We start from the raw sequence: 19,639 nt of genomic DNA, 5'->3' as shown, positions 1-19,639 counted from the left end.
ACCATTATGTAATGCCCTTCTTTGACTCTTTTTATCTTTGTTGGTTTAGCATCCGTTTTATCAGAGACTAGGATTGCAACACCTACTTTTTTTTTTCTTTGCTCTCCATTTGCTTGGTAAATCTTCCTCCATCCCTTTATTTTGAGTCTATTTGTGTCTTTGCATGTGAGATGGGTCTCCTGAATACAGCACACCAATGGGTTCTGACTTTTTATTCAGTTTGCCAGTCTGTGACTTTTGATTGGGGCATTTAGCCCATTTACATTTAAGGTTAATATTGTTATGTGTGAATTTGATCCTGACATTTTGATACTAGCTGATTGTTTTTCCCATTAGTTGATGCAGTTTCTTCATTGTGTCAATGGTCTTTACCATTTGGTACATTTTTGGAGTGGCTGGTACCAGTTGTTCCTTTCCATGTTTAGTGCTTCCTTCAGGAGCTCTTGCAAGGCAGGCCTGGTGGTGATGCAATCTCTCAGCAATTGCTTGTCCATAAAGGATTTTATTTCTCCTTTGCTTATGAAGTTTAGTTAGGCTGGATATGACATTCTGGGTGCAAAGTTCTTTTCTTTAAGGATATTGAATATTGGCCCCAACTCTCTTCTAGCTTGTAGGATTTCTGCTGAGAGATCCACTGTGAGTCTGATGGGCTTCTCTTTGTGGATAACCCAACCTTTCTGTCTGGCTATCATTAGCATTTTTTCCTTCATTTCAATCCTGGTGAATCTGATGATTATGTGCCTTGGGGTTGCTCTTCTTGAGGAATATCTTTGTGGTGTTCTCTGTATTTCCTAGATTGAAATGTTGGCCTGCCTTGCTAGGTTGGGGAAGTTCTCCTGAATAATATCCTGAAGAGTGTTTTCTAGCTTGGATTGATTCTCCCTATCACATTCAGGCACACCTATCAAACGTAGATTAGGTCTTTCCACATAATCCCATATTTCTTGGAGGCTTTGTTCATTTCTTTTCACTCTTTTTTCTATAATCTTTCCTTCTCGTTTTATTTCATTGAGTTGATCTTCAATCTCTGATATCCTTTCTTCTGCTTGATTGATTTGGTTATTGAAACTTGTGTATGCTTCATGTGGTTCTCATGCTGTGTTTTTCAGCACCATCAAGTCATTTATGTTCTTCTCTAAGCTGTTTATCTTAGTTAGCATTTCATCTAACCTTTTTTCAATGTTCGTAGTTTCTTTGCATTGGTTTAGAACATGTTCCTTTAGTTCAGAGAAGTTTGTTATTACCCACCTTCTGAAGCCTGCTTCTGTAAATTTGTCAAACTCATTCTCTATCCAGTTTTGTTCCCTTGCTGATGAGTAGTTGTCATCCCTTGGAGGAGGAGAGACATTCAGGTTTTTGGTGATTTCATCCTTTTTTTGCTGATTTCTTCCCATCTTCATGGATGTATCTACCTTTAGTCTTTAAAGTTGGTGACTTTTGCATGGGGTCTCTGAGTGGACATCCTTTCTGTTGATGTTGATTCTATTTCTTTCTGTTTTTTAGTTTTCCTTCTAACAGTCAGGTCCCTTTGCTGCAGGACTGCTGGAGGTCCACTCCAGACCCTGCTTTCCTGGGAATCAACTGTGTGGGCTGCAAAACAGTAAGGGTTGCTACCTGTTCCTTCTTCTAGTATCTTTGTCCCACAAGGGTACCTGCCAGATGTCAACCAGAGCTCTCCTTTATGAGGTGCCTCTTTGGATATGTGGGGGTCAGGGAGCCACTTGGGGAGGCAGTCTGTTCCTTATCAGAGCTCAAGTGCTGTGCTGGGATCTCCTTTGTTCCCTTCAGAGCTGCTGGGCAGGGACATTTAAGTCTGCTGCAGCAGAATTCACAACCACCCCTTTCCCCAGGTGCTCTGTCGAGGGAAGGTGAGGCTTTATTTATAAGTCCCTGACATGCTGCTGCTTTTTTTCAGAGATTCCCTGCCCAGCAAGGAGGGAGTCTAGTCACAGTCTGCCTGCAGCGGCATTGCTGAGCTGCCACGGGCTCTGTCCAGCTTCTGTGTAAACGTCCTTGCAGTTTTGTTTACATGGGTAAAATTAGAACTGTCTCAGTAATGATGGACTGCCTTAGTAATGGTGGACTGCCTCAGTAATGGCAGATTGCCTCAGTGATGGCAGACACCCTTCCTCCCACAGAGCTTGACTATCCCAGGTCAAGCTCAAACTGCTGTGCTAGCTGCAAAACTCTCAGTGTATTTTAGATTGCTAGTCTTTGTGGGGGTGGGATCTGCTGAGCCAGCTCACCTGGGTCCCTGCCTTCAGCCCCCTTTTTCAGGGGAATGTGTGGCTCTGTCTCACAGGCATTCCAGGCACCAGTTAAAATGGCTGCCCAGATTTGTGCAGGCTTTTGTGCTGGAAACCCACAGTGCTTGTTGGCCAACAGGAGCCTCCTGGTCTGTGGGCCATAAAGACCGTGGGAGAAGTGCAGTATCTGAACCAGAGTGACAGAGTAGCCAGAAAAGTCCCCGATGGCCTCTGTTGGGTAGGAGGGTATCCTCCAGTCCACTGCACTTCCCAGGTGAGGCAGCACCCCACCCTGCCTCAGCTTTCCCTCCTTGGGCTACACCCACTGTTCAACCAGTCCCATTGAGATGTACCTGGTACCTCAGTTGGAAATGCAGCGATCACTCACCCTCTGCCCCTCTGTGTCGTTCTCACTGGGAACTGTACTCCAGAGCTGTTCCTATTTGGCCCTCTGGGTGGAGCTTCTCTGTCTGTGAGAGTTTTTAACAAATTTTTCTGGTTCAATTATTATATCAACTAATGACTGAGCATTCCACTATACTTTCAGTTTACTTTCTGTATTTAGATAAGATAAAGTAGGTACCTAGAGGACCCCTAAAAAGTCAGTATTATACTTTTAAATTGGTTTGCAATTCAAAAATACCTTAATAGATTATGATTTTAACTTTTTATTTAATCATATGAGATTTTGGTTTAACACTATTATTATCCTACAGTACAGAAAAACTTTGTACTGCTTTGTCTGAGGCTAATAGGAAAAATAATGAAGACATAATGTATCTATTATACAGTTGATGCAACAGAAGTGATGAAGTTATGAGGTTCTACAAAGACAGAGGTTTCCAATATATTATGAAAAGTGGTCAATGCTTTAGTTGGTACCCCTGGAGTACCAAGCATGGGGCATACAGAGGATGCTTCCTGTAAGCAGAGAGTTTGATGCTCACTTTGAGCAGGTATCTTCCTTGCATTCCAGAACCCAGAAATAAAGCCAAACACATACAGTCATCTGATCTTTGGCAAAGCATACAAATACATAAATTAGGGAAAGGACACACTATTTAATCAGTAGTGCTAGGAAAACTGGCAAGCCACATGCAGAGGAATAAAATTGGATCCCTGTATCCTACCTTATAAAAAAAATCAATTCATGATGAATCAAAGACTTAAATATAAGACCTGAAACTATAAAAATTCTAGGAGATAACGTTGGAAAAACTCTTTTAGACATCGGCCTAGGCAAAGAATTTATGACCAAGACCCCAAAGGCAAACACAACAAAAACAAAAATAAATAAATGGGATTGAATTAAATTAAAAAGCTCTGTGCAGCAAAAGAAATAATAATCAGAGTAAACTGATAACCCACAGGAAGGGAGAAAATATTTGCAGGCTACACATCCGACAAAGGACTAGTATCCAGAATCTATAAGGAACTCCAGTGAATCATCAAGAAAAAAACAAATATCCTATCAAAAAGTGGACAAAGAACATGAATAAACATTTCCCAAAAGAATATATACAAATAACCAAAACATGAAAAAACGCTTGACATCACTAATCATCAGAGAAATGAAAATTAAAATCAGAATGAGATACCACCATACTCCTGCAAGAATGGCCATTATTAAAAAGTTAAAAAACAATATGTGTTGGTGTGGGTATGAAGAAAAGGGAATGCTTTTGCACTGTTGGTGGGATTGTTAATTAGTACAACCTCTATGAAAAACAGTATGGCAATTACTCATAGAGCTAAAAGTAGATCTACTATTTGATCTAGCAGTCCCACTACTGGGTATCTACCCAAAGAAAAAGAAGTCATTATACAAAAAAAGACACTTACGCACTCATGTTTATAGCAGCTAAATTCACAATTGCAAAGATGTGGAACCAATCTAGTGCCCACTGACTAATGAGTGAATAAAGAACATATGGTATATACACACCATAGAATACTACTCAGTTATAAAAATGAATGAAATAATGTCTTTTGCAGTGTCTTGGATGGATCTGGAGGCCATTATACTAAGTGAAGTAATACAGGAGTGGAAAACCAAAAACCATATGTTCTCACTTATAAGTGGGAGCTAAGCTGTGAGTGAGCACAAGCAGACAGGGTGATATAAGGGACTTTAGAGACTCAGAAGGGGGAGAGTGGGAGGGGGGATAGGGATAAAAAAATTACACATTAGGTACAATGTATACTACTTGGGTGAAGGGTGAACTAAGATCTCAGAATTCATCACTGTATAATTCACCCATGTGTGATAAAACTACTTATACCTCAAAAGCTATTAAAATAAAAAAAAATTTAAAGCCAATGTGAGTGATCTACCTTCAGCAAGATATTATCATTTATCCCGTTAAATTAATATTCTTAATTTGAATTGTATTGGGTTTTAAGGTATTATTTGGATTTATTTTGTAACCTTGTGGTTTGCAGTCATAAAATGTTTTATAAAAGCTGGAAGAAAAAGGAATTAATATCTGGTTTTATGTTTATACATGTTTAAGTAATATTATACTAAATATAATTTAAGCAAGCACTAGAGACCTGCAAGCATTTTTTTTATTTGAAAGGGTATGGCTATAATTAAAATTTGCAAAACACTGAAGTAGACATCATAAGAGAAATAAACAGAATTTTAACTAGATTTTCATCAGCTATATATCCAATTTAAATTTAAGGAAGTTCAAAAATTTAAAAATTAAAAAGCTAAAGACATGTCTTTCAGCTATGATACTATTGTAATTGAATCAGTTTTTTGCTAGTCCTGGTTTCATAAACTCCATGAAAGGAACGCAATAAGATACAATGAAAACAACATAAAATTTTGAATTAGCAAACTCACATTTAAATTCAGGCTCTGACATTTCTCAGCTTGACAGAGCTTCAGTTTTCTCATCTGTAAAATGCAGGTAACAACATTTAACTTTATCAGAAATAACTGTAAGGACCATCACACAAAATAATCGGTGTCAAAGTACTTAATAAGGAATCAAGCACTCTTCAGATACATATTAGTAGTTATGACGTCCTCTGGATTTCTCTATCAAAAGTGGAAAAGGTTTGTGTGCTGTCATTGACAGCTTCCTACCTACTCCTTCTTGGAGCAGTAGTGTTTACAGTATAGATGAAACCTGTGTTCATTTAACCTTGAGGTTATCATTCAGTCTGTTAACACTGACTAGACACGTTGGCCACTCAGTCTGGAACAGATGCATCGGGAGAAGGAAGAATATGAACACACTAATTTTAAAACCCAGGAGATATTGGACCCTGCTTTTAAAGATCCTCCAACCTTACTTTCCCCTAAATTACCTCCTCTATGAAGGTTTTGTCTTCCCTCTGTTCCAGAATCCAACAGATATCCCAGCTACCTTTTGGCTTGGTTAATTAACTTCTGTGAGCTTCTGTTTCCTTTACCTTTTATTGTTTTGAAAACATCATTGAAAGCACTTAGTACAGTCTGTAGCACATTGCAAATGAAGGTTGTCAGTGAAAATTAATTAATAATAGCTATCAACATTTGAAATGTTTATATTTATTAGCTCATTTAATCCTCACCACAATTCAGTGATGCAGGGCACTGTTATTGTTCTCACGTTTCAAATGAGGAGACTGATGTAGAGAGAGATGAAGTAGACACTTGACTCTCAATGTTGGACAATTATCAGGATGCAAATATGTGATGCGTGTGATGTGAATGCAGCGGTGCTTCTTAGCGGTGGCATCCTTATGCATTGCACAAATGACATAATCAGTTGCGGCAACATTGTACCTGCAAAAGAAAAGCTGAAGAATCCTCATTCTTGGGGTTTCTTAGAAATGATCCTTTTTAGAGTTAACTGCCAGGAAAAAGCAAGGGGAAAAAAAAAAAACTAAAAAATCCAAGTATGTTCTCTCTTTTTTTTTTTTGAGAGACAGGGTCTCACTCTGTCACTCAGGCTGAAGTACGATGGTGCCATCATAGCTCACTGAAGCCTGTGCTCAAGTTATCCTCCCATGTTAGCCTCCAGAGTAGCTAGGATCACAGGTGCCCACCACCATGCCCAGCTATTTTTTTTTTATATATAGAGAGAGGGTCTAACAAAATGAGAGTCTCACTTTGTTGCTCAGGCTGATCTTGAACTCCTGGCTTCAACTGATTGTCGCATCTTGGCCTCCCAAAGTACTGGGATTACAAGTGTGATCACTTGTGCCCAGCCCATTTTCTTAACCCAAAAGAACTCCAAAAATAAATAACTGTGAGACTACTTCTAAAATGAGTACAAATGTGTAAATTGCATGGTTATGGCAGACATTTGTCAGCTAATTTGGCAAACTAGCCCAGTGATGCTTTACAAGAAATGTGCAGCATTTCATTGCTGACACCCAACAAGATTTTCATTTCACACCTTTATCTTTTTGCTCTGAAGCCTCTTTCATTATTATGACAAAGTTCACATTAACATTGCCTTCTGAATTTTTCATTTAATGCTATAATATCTTTGGTCTTTTACTAGTCTGTCGTTTTACTTCTTTAAAGTTCTGTGACCTACTCTGTTAAAGCAGTGAGACTTATTTTTTGCAAGCATCGTATTTAAAGCATCCCTGTTGAAATGGCTATCATTATAATTGACTTCTGTCACCACTAAGCAACCTTAAACTAAGCTCTTTCTGAGGGTCAGTTCTAACAAATATTATTGCAATTTATGATAGGTTACTCTGCTGTGTGAATAGAGATGAAGAACATATGGGTGGATTTAATAATCCTGAAAGTTGTATTAAATTTTTAATCAGACTGGTAAAAAGAACACGATTTGTTCATCAGATTTGGAGTACTAGGTTTGATATTATGAATGAATTTACTGAAAGTCCCCAATTTATGATGATTCGACTTAAGATTTTTGGACTGTGTGGTGGTGCAAACCTGATAACACACTCAGTAGAAACTGTTTTTCACTTTCAGTACACTAGCCAATAAATTACATAAGGTATCAAACACTTTATTGTAAAATAGGATTTGTGTTACATGATTTCACCCAATTGTAGGCTAATGTAAGTGTTCTGAGCACATTTGAAATAACCTAGGTTCGTGGAGGCTCATGTCTGTAATCATGGTGGCTCATACCTATAATCCCAGCATTTTGGGAGGCCAAGGCAGGTGATCACTTGAGGTTAGGAGTTTAAGACCAGTCAGTCCAACATGGTGAAACCCAGTCTCTACGAAAAATACAAAAATTAGCTGAGCGTAGTGGTGCCTGCCTGTAATCCCAGCTATTCGGGAGGCTGAGGTGGAAGAATCACTGGAACTCGAGAGGCGGAGATTGCAATGAACTGAGAGAATACCATTACACTCCAGCCTGGGCGACAGAGTGAGACTCCATCTCAAAGAATTAAAAAAAAGTAACCTAGGCTAGGCTATGGTGTTTGGTATGTTAGGTGTATTAATGCATTTTCAACTAAGGAAATTTTCAACTTACGATAATAGGTTTATGGGGATGTAACCCCATCATAAGTTAGGAGCATCTGTACTGACACAAGAGTATTAATTTTAAGTATAATTACAAATTAAATTGAATAAATTTACCTTTACCATGTATAACTGTGTTCTCAAAAGCCTGTTTAATGAATGTGTCCTTGCATTTTCAAAGATGGAGAAGAATAGTATAATATTGAAAACAAAGCTCGATTTCAGCTTGCTCATGATCAGGGAATTCCCCTGTAGCATATTTGTAATTCCATTCATATTAGATAAGGATGATAGTACAAGCTAGTTCATATAAAAGAAAAGCAGGATCACAGTGACAGTGACACTGTGTTTTATAACTCAAGAGTTTTTATTTTAAAATAAAATGTTTTCAAAAGTTTAACATTCAAATGAGTTGAAGTAGTACATCTTGTGGCAAAAACACACTGCTTTGATGGTAATGTCATTATCTGAAGTATAAATAGCATAGCATACCTAGGGGTACTTTCTGAGATGTCTGGTAGGGAAGGTTACAGCACAAGAAAGTTAGCAGTAAAAACTAAACCAACATTAAATGTGCTAAAAGCCATACAATATGTGAATCCTGGAGTTTCTGGGTAAAAAAAAAGGAGAAAAGTTGGTTAAGTTTAGGGGACGTTGTAAATGGTCACAACTGGTGTTTAGCCAAAAAAGAGAAGTGAGAAAGATGAGAAAATTGTAAGAAAGAGGAAGTGATTTGGTTAGAACTCTTTCAGGTATCTATGAATAAAACCCAAGTCAAAGTAGACTATTAAAAATTTAAAAGAGAATTTGTAAGTCCCTGGCTTTAGGTCGGAGATACTGTACCATAGCTCTGTCACTCTCACTCTCCTCCTTCGACACCACTTTTCTCTGCTTCTCTCACTTCGTTGGCCTTATTCTCCCATCACATTAACCCTATTAGCAAAAAAGAGTTAGAGAACCTTAGCTGTTGTTCCCATCCAGCAGACTTGGAAAAGACTCTGATTGCCCCAACTATCTTATATGCAAACTCATTTGAGGCATGGATGGGACACACACCTTGATCCACAGTTCCACCATAACCATATAAATGGGAAAGAATTCCCAAAGGAATACAACCAGGAGGCTGGGAAGCATTCTAGGAGGAAACGGAATAGTGTCTACCTACTACAAGGGTGGAGAGCTCTGTGATAAGTGAAGCTTTATTCCCCATGACTCCATCTTCTTCTATTTTTTTATTTTATTTATTTTTTGAGACGAAGTCTTGCTCTGTCGCCAGGCTGGAGTACAATGGTGCAATCTCGGCTCACTGCAACCTCCGCCTCCTGGGTTCAAGCAATTCTCCTGTCTCAGCCTTCCAAGTAGCTGGGATTACAGGCACATGCCACCATGTCCAACTAATTTTTGTATTTTTAGTAGAGATGGGGTTTTGCCATGTTGGTCAGGACAGTCTTGATCTCTTGATCTTGTGATCCGCCTGCCACAGCCTCCCAAAGTGCTGGGATTACAGGCATAAGCCAGTGCATCGGCCTTTCTATTTTTTTTGTTAAGACACATTTATCCAGCATTATGATCACACTATTATGTTTAGCAGTCAACTGCATGGGTGCAAAAAGGAAAAAACAAAACTATATTAAAACCCTTTGTTGGAATGCTTTATACTTTTCATAGAACAGAAACTAAAATAACATGTTATACAATTAGCCACAAATACAGTTCTTAAGTTTCTTTGCCTATGCATATGAGTGTTGTCTAAAACATGCCTTATTTGTAGCAGCTAGGCACTGGCACCAACATGCTTGGTTGACCCCACAAATCCTTCGTAACCTGTAACTTCCCTGTCACTTCTCTGGCTCTCTTCTTTGCCAAGCTTTGTTTCCTGGCAGGAATTAAAACTTTCTGCACTGCCATAGCTACTGCTGCCATTGGAACTGCCCCAGCCAACTTGGTTTTGTGGTTTGGCGAAGTATTGGCCTTGGCCATCATAGAAGCCAGAGCTTCTGCCTCCCAAGTTTCCTCCCTTCATGGGTCCGCAATTTAAAGATTGATTGTTGTAATTTGGAAAATCATTATAGCTTCTACTACCCCAAAATTGCCTTTACTACCACCACCAGAGTCACTTCTGTCTACTCCACAGATACAGCTGTTATAGCTGCCACTCCCATCATAGCCACTGCCCCGGTTTCTGTAACCCCTGTCTCCTACTTCTACAGTGTCTGCTTCCTCCAGAGTAACTAGGGCTGCCTCCTCTATAACTACCGTCATTACCAAATCCATCATAGCTATCCCCAGTGAAGCCACCACAACCCCTGAGGTTTCCTCCATGGCCAAAGTTGTCATTCCCACTGAAACCAGTTCAACAACCACCACTAAAGTTTCCAGAACCTTGCCAACCTCTGGCTGAATGAAGCACTAGCCATCTCTTGTTTTGGGAGGGCTTTCCTTATTTCACAGTGGTGGCCGTTCACAGTATGGTATTTCTGAATGACAGTCTTATCCACAGAATCTCCATAGTCAGTATTTACAAAACTAAAGCCCCTTTTCTTACCACTGCCTCTGTCAGTCATACTTTTAACCACTTTAATTTTCCCACACTGTTCCAAATAGTCTCTTAGGTGATGTGCTTCTGCGTGCTCTTTAATGCCACCTACAAATATGTGTTTCACAGTTGGGTGGGTACCTCATCTTTGAGAGCCTTCTCTTGAGATGGCCTTCTTTGCTTCCACAACTCTTCCCTCCACCTTGTGTGGCCTGGCATACATGTCTGCATCCACCTCCTCTACAGTGGCATTTGTGACAAACCCAAAGCCCCTGGAGGGTTTGGTGTTTGGATCTCCCATTAAAACACAGTCCATGAGCATTCCCCATTGCTCAAAATGGATCCTCAGACTCTCATGGGTTGTTTCAAAGCTTAAACCCCCAACCTGACGAAGAGTTCGCACAGCTGTTCAGGCTCTTTAGGAGACAGACTTAGACATGATGGTAGGAGGAAGAGAGACTTCACTGATGCAGAAAGCAGTAAGCTAAGGAACATTATCTCCGTAACTTCTGGCAATAGGTGTTAGTAGCTATTTTCATATGTATAATATCTGGGACAGTAGCCACTCAGTCAGTATTAGTTTCTGCTTTCTTTTGCTCTGTGAAACAGGTTCTGTAGAAGATACAGATCAAAGTACTATATAATTCCATGATTAACAGTGTGAAGTTGGGAGTCATAGACCTAAATTCAAGTCCTGCTTTCCTCATCTGGCTCTGTTACTTCAGATAAAATCACTAACTTTTCTAATCCTTAGTTTTCTCCTGTATAAAATGAGGATAACTTTTATAATATCTTTGAGTACATGAGAAATATATTTTAAAGATATATGTTAAAGCATACCCCAGGCACATCATAGCTGTTCAATAATTGGTAGGTATTTTAATTATTAACTTGTTTTCCTCCTTCAAAGCAATTTTCGTATAAACATTAAACAAATGTTATTTTAGGAATAGACTTACCAAAAGACCTCATAGGATATCATGGCCTTTCTACATATTGGCTAGATTCATACGTTCTTACTTGCTTTCTGGTGTTTATGATTTCTTTAGAGATAAACCTTTTCATTCCGATTTTAGAAATGAAGGTGTTAAATCAAATATTTCATTGTAAGAAATGCCCTCACGCTAACATAATGCTAATAAAATAATCTACGAAATTGAGCAGCATATCTACTGCTTCTCCATTTTCAAGATTTGGAGAGAAGAACAACGGGGCAGTGAAAGGTGAGGGGGTCACAGGGTGAAAAAGAAAGTTGGAAAAAAATGTGCAGTGAGTTGTGAGTGAACAATAAATACAAAAACCTAAAGAACAAGTAGAATAGTGACCATTAAATAAATAGTTACCAAGTTACAGATGATGAAATGAGCACTTTGTGTGCATTATCTCTTTTAATATTCACAGCAAGCCAATAGGGTAGGTATCATCCTCCTCCTTACAAATGAGAAAACTGAGGCATAGAGAAGTAAAAGTGGTTGGACCAAGTTCATGCAGCTGGTAAATGACAGAGCCAAGATTTAAACTCATATCTGTTTGATTCATACCTTAAATTTTACTTCACATTAGCCCTGTTTCCCTTCAAAACTATAGAGACAAAGAGAAGCCATTTGTTGAGGTAAAGTCTCAAAACCCATATTTCTCCTTATTATAGTCTATAAAGGTCTTTCTGTTTTCATTCATACACTGAACGTTGTTATTAAAGGGCTTCATTTCTTGAATATTTATTAGTTGTGGCACTATTTTATATTATTTTAGAAGACAGTAGTTTGCAGTAGCATTCCACAAATCATTTAAGAACAAATAGGGAAGTTTTGCTTGGTGGGTGCTTCCTTCATTCTGTTTTTCTTAATGAACATTTCAGCTCAGGAAGAAAGTCAAATGACTCTATCCTCTCTCCTATCTCTTTTGTTAATGTACTAATTTCTATTTTAAAAAGTAAGATATCAGATCACCGGAGGTCAGGAGTTTGAGACCACCCTGGCCAACATGGGGAAACCCTATCTCTACTAAAATTACAAAAATTAGCCAGGCATGGTGGCGGGCGCCTGTAATCCCAGCTATTCAGGAGGCTGAGGCAGGAGTATTGCTTGAACCTGGGAGGCAGAGGTCGCAGTGGCTGAGGTGGGAGAATTGCTTGAACTCAGGAAGCAGAGGTCACAGTGAGTCAAGATCACACCATCGCATTCCAGCCTAGGCAATAAGGGAGAAACTCCATCTTGGAAAAAAAAAAAATCAAAATATTTAATGATTTTGTTTCTCACTAGTAAATATGAAACAAAAGTTGTATCAACTCCAGATATAACAGAAAGTGTTTATATAGTTGGTTTATTTGCATGAAGAAGATAATATGATAAACTCCATGTATCCACTGAAAAGTGTAATGGGAAATGATTCATTTCCTTTTTAATAAGTTTCTGGGTCTGTGGATCACTATAACCCTATACATCTATGCACCTTAATTTTTAAGAGTTGACAGTGTTTTCCAAGACAATTTTTTCCTGTGTAGTCACAGTTATGTGAACCTAGTTGGTTGGTTTAAAAATTGGTCATTGTGTTAATGAATGCCTGACAATTGGAGAGACGTGTGTAGAGGTATGGCTGAGAATTTTTGCCTTGGCTTTGGGTCATTCCATGTTTTCCTTGCAAACTTAAAGGAAGACATATCTTCTGTGCTTATCTGATATAATGATGGTAAGGCAGAGGGGTATAAATAATGCCTCAGAGAATTTAGTATAGATTCAAAATTACCCTGATAGGCTGGAGCAATGAGACCAACTCCAGCAAGATGAAAAGCAATAACGATAAATCAAACATCTACATTTATATGCAGAAATCAATTATACACAGTGATCTCTTCTTAAGTACCAGGGGAATACAAAGTGATATAACTACTGAATACCAACTTTTGAAGTATGAAAGAGAAAGTAGGATGACTTTATATTATTAGAACATGAACTTCTCAGGAAAGATATTAGAAAACAGTTGAACTTTCTGGAATAAGTAAGTTATGGGGTCAATATGTCATTTTCTTTCAGTAGGATTAAGTAGCATAAGGAGAAACAGGAATCAAAGGGTCACTAATGAGAGCTTAGAGGTCACGGTGACTAGAATGAAACAGAAAGGAAAAACTTTCATTAGTATTTTTAATATAAAGAAAATTTATGAGTATTGAAAGAGGTAACCATCAAAGATTATTGCAAGATCTGTAACCTAAAAACATGGCATTGGCAAAAGAATATTGGATAAAGGAGATGTTGCTTAGGGCAAGATGAGTTCATGTTAATGTATTTGTGATACGGTACCTGCGGATCATCCCAGTGGAATTTACCATGGGATGATACATAAGGCAGAAAGTTGAATGTGGGGATTATTGGCTCTGAAATGCTACTTAGGACAGAAGGAGATGATGGAAGGGTAACGGAAGAATTGAGTAAACTTTTTTTTAAAAAAACAGAAGCAAAATAAAGGTTCTGAGCACTGAATTCACTTCCTGCTGGAAAACAGAAAGGATGTAGAACCTAGGCAAACCATACAAGAAACTAAAGGGAGAAGGCTTTTAGAAGGATGGGGTCTCAAAAGTTCACTGAATGGCTTACTTTTGAAGTCATAATGAATTTAGCTTTTCTCCATGTTAGGGATCTGTTTTTCATTCTAATTTCACTGATAACTTTATAGGTTATGTTCTGGAGGTCAGTTAGATTATTATCTAGTATTTAATAAACTGTTTCCTTGGTTCTGTTACTCTCTTATTAGCATGTATTTTTTGCTTTACTAATTGACATTAAAAGCAAATGTTATAGAAGAAATGTGGGGGAAGTATCCTAGTATTTATCCTTATTAGTATGTTTCTGATTTTCTTGGCAGAAATGCTGTCAACTGCAACTAACATATTTAAGCATCCTGCCATTCTTCTGGCAACCCTAAGTTTATATAAGCAGAAGAAATTCATCTGGAGAATGTTTGTAGCCTCCTTTACTTTGTAATGTAAAATCCAGTGAAGTATATATAAATGGGAGAGAAGGAGTTTGGACTTTTATACTTTGGTGAGAAAAGTGAGGCATCAGTGGAGTCCCCCACAATTACATAATATAAACATTACAATACCATATATAGAACCCTAGTATTTAAATAAAATTAGTAACAACCACCAAATGAGTCATTCAAGTATCAAAAACCCTGAGTTCCTACTTATAGTGGTCCTTCCTCTCATCTTCTACTTGTTAGACTCTTCAAACATCTGCTACATTCACCATGCTTTTTTAAATAGATTAGGACCTAGCTTATGAGAGATCTATTTCCAGAATTATAGTGGCTTATTTAAAATATTTCCCAAGCAGACCACATATTTGTAGTACAAGGACTAATTTATGTGTATATATATAAAGGGTTTATTTTTAGTTGATTTAGGAATGTTTACATTGTATGAATCAATATTAATAATATTAAAAGGGACAAAGCATCATTAAGGCCCTCTTATAGTAACTTCAGTATTTCCATCTTGCATATCATTCCCATTGAAAATGTATTTACAAATTCTTAATGAACCCTCTTCAATATGTATAATCTTTGCAATGAATATCATCACTGGAAGTTGCCAATTTTAAATATTCCATATGTAACATAGCTTTAAACAGGTGTGTTTCATACATGACTTTTATACAAAAAGATCATAATAAAAATTGTAAATGAAGATGAAAAGGCAATCAGACTACTCTGTGAGGAATACAAGTTAAATATCTTCTCCAGATGTTCCGAAAGTGTTGCTCAATCCTTTTCATTTTCTCTTCTATGCACCTGTTAGCACAGATAATGTAAGATCTGCTCAAAATTAGTTGAGTCACTATATTTAGAAACAAACAAACTTGCTATCAGTTAATGTCTAATTTGAACTCATTTGAATTTAAACATATAAATCAGAAAAAAATAATGACTCAGGGCAACACTTACCTTATCGTTAATGCTCTTAATCAGAGAGTTTTTTTTACTATCTATGTTTAGCAGCTGCAGATTTTATTTTTTGAAACCCTAGCCTTTTAAAGAAAGCAATCTTTTTGTTTCCTCACACCAGAATACATTAGAAATAACATACTGTAGATACTTGAGCCAAGTTCTCTTCTTTCTTGCCCTTCCCTTTGATGTTCCCTTAACCCTGTAGAAAGCAGTACAATATTAAGGAATGAGAGGGAGGGATGAGCATTGGGATTGAAGCTCCTGCTCCTCTCCTCCCTTTCTTTCTAAAGCATCTCCTCCTTTATATGGAGATAACATCTAGGTTTCCAACTAGTATTTCATTTACTGAAAACGTTCTGTCACTTAACAAAAAGAAAGCTTGATAACTTCAGTTTTCATGAGTTTCATGTGTTTTACTTTTCATCCATTTAATACATTTTTCAATTTTTTAGACTGGATTGATTCATCTGAACAAACTTACAATCTTGGCCAAACAGATCATTCAGGCAAATGGTATTCATTCCTCTTTTTCAAGGGCATGGCTGATAAGACACAACTATATATTTGTTATTTCTGCTCTGCACGTATAGTGTTTAAAAACACTTGATTCGTACTGTTGCTTTGAAATGCTGTTGCTTTGAAACATGTCCTGGAAAATAATTTAAGCTCACATTCCCTACAAATAATAAATTCAGGTTATGAAGTACAACTTATTTGTTAAAAGGAAGAGGTCACTACTGGTTAACTATGCAAATTATTATGTGAAACAGACAGGGAAATTACTTCGCTGATTTCTCCCCAAGTAAATTTATGCCAATTAAATTTATACCCAGTGAATCTATGTATTTATGTATTTTATGGGAGAAATAAAGCAAGTAAAAACATTTAGAACTGAAACTCTGTTACCACTTGAAATTACACTCACTGCCAGGAGAATACATCATTTCAACTTCTGTCTAAAGACTTCTACTTAATTGAATCTACCATTTCTAATTTGTGAGACAATTCAACATGTAAAACAATCTTTGAAGAAGAATAAATCATCTTCCTTTGATATCCATCAGTCCTCAAGTCCCTTTCTTAATTGGTATATATAAAGAAACAGTGATGTCCTGAAGCCAGTTTAGAAGCTGCTTGGGGGAGTAATGATGGGCTGATGGAATCTGGGAGAAGGTGAGGAGAGGTATGAGCAGTGCAAAATGAAATGTAGCACTTCTAGGGAAAGAACCGAGAAAATGCCTTGAATTTCTGAGACAGAACTTACAAAGTAAATTTTCATTTTAAACAGCATAATTTAGAATGCTATATAAACAGCTGAAAGCTATCACCAGATTTTTCTGCTTTGAAATACTCAGAGATCTGTAAATTATTTATTCCCCCCAAATATGCTGATTAAGTTAAAAAGTGTAGTAGCCATGTATTGGAAGTTTAAGTAAAGCTAAGGTTAAAGTAATGACTAGCTTTCTACGAAAAGCAATGGGGTTCAACTGTATGTTGATTGCCAAATCTGGCCATGACATTCAGCAAAAATATATACTTGACATAAATAACTAAGCTAGTATTTCCTTCCTCCTCCTGTACTACATTATTTCTAGAGTCAAGTGCTCTATTTACAAGGAAGATGACTAACTGACCAGAAAGTGTACACCTAAACAGCGACATGTTTGCAAGTGCAAAGGAGCTCTACTAATAATTACACCAGAACAAGAGACATAAATCAGGGCTGTCCTGGGCAGCCCAAGGAGGTGAAAACACAGAGGGACCATTTTTCTTAGCCAAGGTTATACAAGTAACTGAGTTTGGTAGTCAGGCTATGTCATATTTTATTTCAGTGTATGAACTTGCATTGCATTTAATAAAGCTAAGTTCCTGTTTTCTTATTTGGCATCAGTATTTTCAAAGTTAGGGCAGGTTTCTGTGAGGTTACAATCGTGAACACCTATCACTTGCATACAACTGTCAATAGTTGAATATGGCCATGAGACATTACTGACTCTAAGTAAGAGTTACGGCTCATGTTTAGAAATTTATCACGTGTTTCAGGGTTTTACAGTCATGTGTATACACCCCACTAACTACTCTCTATACCCTATAGGATTGTTGTTAAATATGCCAGGAAGGGAAGTTAGCGAAGCTTCTGTAGCGATATATTCATCAGAATGGAACCATTTGTTTTTTCTTTTCAAAGTACCTGTGTAAGTTAGCACCAGCCATTTGAAAGAGAAGAAGAGAAAAATTATGGTGTAGTAATATTTTCTGCATATGAATAAAAACTGAACTTTGTTTTCTGGGAAATATGGTGTTTCTAGCAATTATAATGAATACTAAAAACATCTAAAAATATACAGTTTGTAGAAGACTTTATACCATTTGTGAAATAAATAACAAAAATGAAATACGAAGTTGCAAAACTGTTTACTAGTTCAGACTGTTTAGGATTACCTTTGCAGTGGTCCTTAATTAAAAATCATATTATGATTTTGATCACATGCCAACAGTGTCAGTATTTTTCCTACAAATTAATACTTAATGTAATTTGTTTAAAAGTGAATTACATCCAAGTGCTATTGAGAAGTAAATATTCTACTGAAAGGTTTTGATCTAACTCTAATCTTTAGCTTCATATTAAAATATTACAGCAAAAATAGTTGAGTTCATTGATTTCCTTAATGGGTTTCTACTTGGCAGAATTTAACAACTATCTATTAGTTGAAGAAAATTTTAAATTTCCATTAAACACTCTAAGATAGAAGCAATTAAGCCTTTATATATGTTTAAATTATTTGATTTAAACATCTTTTTTATTTTTAAAGTCATATGTGCACTTGCTCTTTCATTCAACAAATGTTCTTTGAGTTAGTTTCTTACAAGATGGTCATTACTCTGGTGCCTGGTGTATTAGCCCATTTTTGTGTTGTTATGAATACTGGAGGCTAAGTCATTTATAAAGAAAAAAGCTTTAACTAGCTCATGGCTCCGCAGTCTGCCCAGGCAGCACAGTGTTGGCGTCTGTTTCTGCTGAGGGCCTCAGGAAGCTTACAATCATGGTGGAGGCTGAAGGGGGAGCCAGTGTATCACACGGTGAGAGCTGGAATGAGAGAGAGAGAGAGAGAGAGAAAACGGATCAGAAACAGATTCTTAAACAACCAGAGAGAGAGAGAGAGAGAGAAAAAAAAAAAACGGATCAGAAACAGATTCTTAAACAACCAGATGTTGGGTGGAGGAACTGAGCAAGAACTTATTTATCACCAAGGTGATGTTGCTAAACCCTTCATGAGGGATCTGCCCCCATGATCCAATCCCCTCCCACCAGCCCCACCTCCAATATTGAGAGTCGCATTTCAACATGAGATTTGGAGGGGACGGGTATCCAAATCATATCACTGAGATACTGAGGTGAAGGTGTGCATAGTCTAACGGAGCAGTAGGTAATTATGGCAAGGTGATAAGTCCTAGCAGAGCTGTGTGAGCAACATGCCATGGTACCCTAGAGAAAGGAGCAATAGGATTTCCAGGAAGGACCCTGAAAGTTTAACAGAAAAGTTTGCTGATACTTAAAAGTATGAGTAATAGCCTATGAAATAGGAAATGGAGATAGCACATTCCCTGGCTTGCTGATGCACAGGCTTCACCATAACAAGTGTAAGCAGCATGTGCTAGAGGGTCCAATAATATGATGGACCCTGTATATTCTGCTAAGGGGGTGAGATGATGAGCCTTACCCACTTTTAACTAAGGGAACCCTGTAAGAAAGAAAAGAGAAGCTGAATATCTATTTCCAAATAGGTGAAGAGAATCAAATGATAACTAAAACATGAAAAATTTAGATGGAAAATATGAGGGTCCCTACAATCATTAGCTCCCCCAGTCTGTTCTCTTCATCTACTTCATCTGCAGCAGCTGGTTTTAGTCTTGGATTCCTTTAGCCTCAACCTCTTATCTGCCTTGCGCCTGAGTGGTTCTGTAGAAAATGTCCCTTGCTTATGGGGTGCAGAATAATTCGGGATAGGAGAGTCTAGAAGACAGTCTGGAAAATGGTGTTTTATGTTAAGTCCTGCAAGTAGATGCTTGTTGACTTTCCAGTAATGTTTCTAAACAAACAAACAAAAAAATTTTAACTTTTAGAATAATGCAGATATATTTTAAATAAATTTTAATATCCATAATGGCTATACTGCTTAGAATCCTCATAAAATTTATTCCATGTTTTGTAAAATTCAGTCTAAATGAGTTTAGTAAAATTTGGACTAAAAAAATCTATGAAGAGTCTATTTTTATTTCAGTAACTAAGCTCAGAACAGACCATACATGAGATGGTTATTCATCATGCTTAATTTTAAGGAAATTACCTGACAGTTCACAGCCAGTTGATTAAGTCTGGCTAAGTTTGCCAACTGAGTACCCTCAGGAAATGCTGCCACCAGATAGAAGCAGATTTTTTTGAGGATAATGAAG

General features: G+C 37.4%; 1 protein-coding gene and 1 pseudogene across 6 annotated transcripts in view; one reads left to right on the top strand and one right to left on the bottom strand.

Moving 5' to 3' along the window:
• MAGI2 (membrane associated guanylate kinase, WW and PDZ domain containing 2) overlaps positions 1–19,639 on the top strand; it is a 1,459,815-nt gene that overhangs the window by 329,614 nt on the left and 1,110,562 nt on the right. The gene's annotated exons all lie outside the window — the stretch shown is intronic.
• LOC135270613 (heterogeneous nuclear ribonucleoprotein A1-like) lies at positions 9,476–10,732 on the bottom strand (annotated as a pseudogene).

Source organism: Aotus nancymaae, unplaced genomic scaffold (assembly GCF_030222135.1).
Source record: "Aotus nancymaae isolate 86718 unplaced genomic scaffold, 86718_ANA_hifiasm-v0.15.2.pri h1tg000002l, whole genome shotgun sequence".
NCBI classification, from domain to species: Eukaryota; Metazoa; Chordata; class Mammalia; order Primates; family Aotidae; genus Aotus; species Aotus nancymaae.
This window is presented reverse-complemented; position numbering and strand designations above follow the sequence as displayed.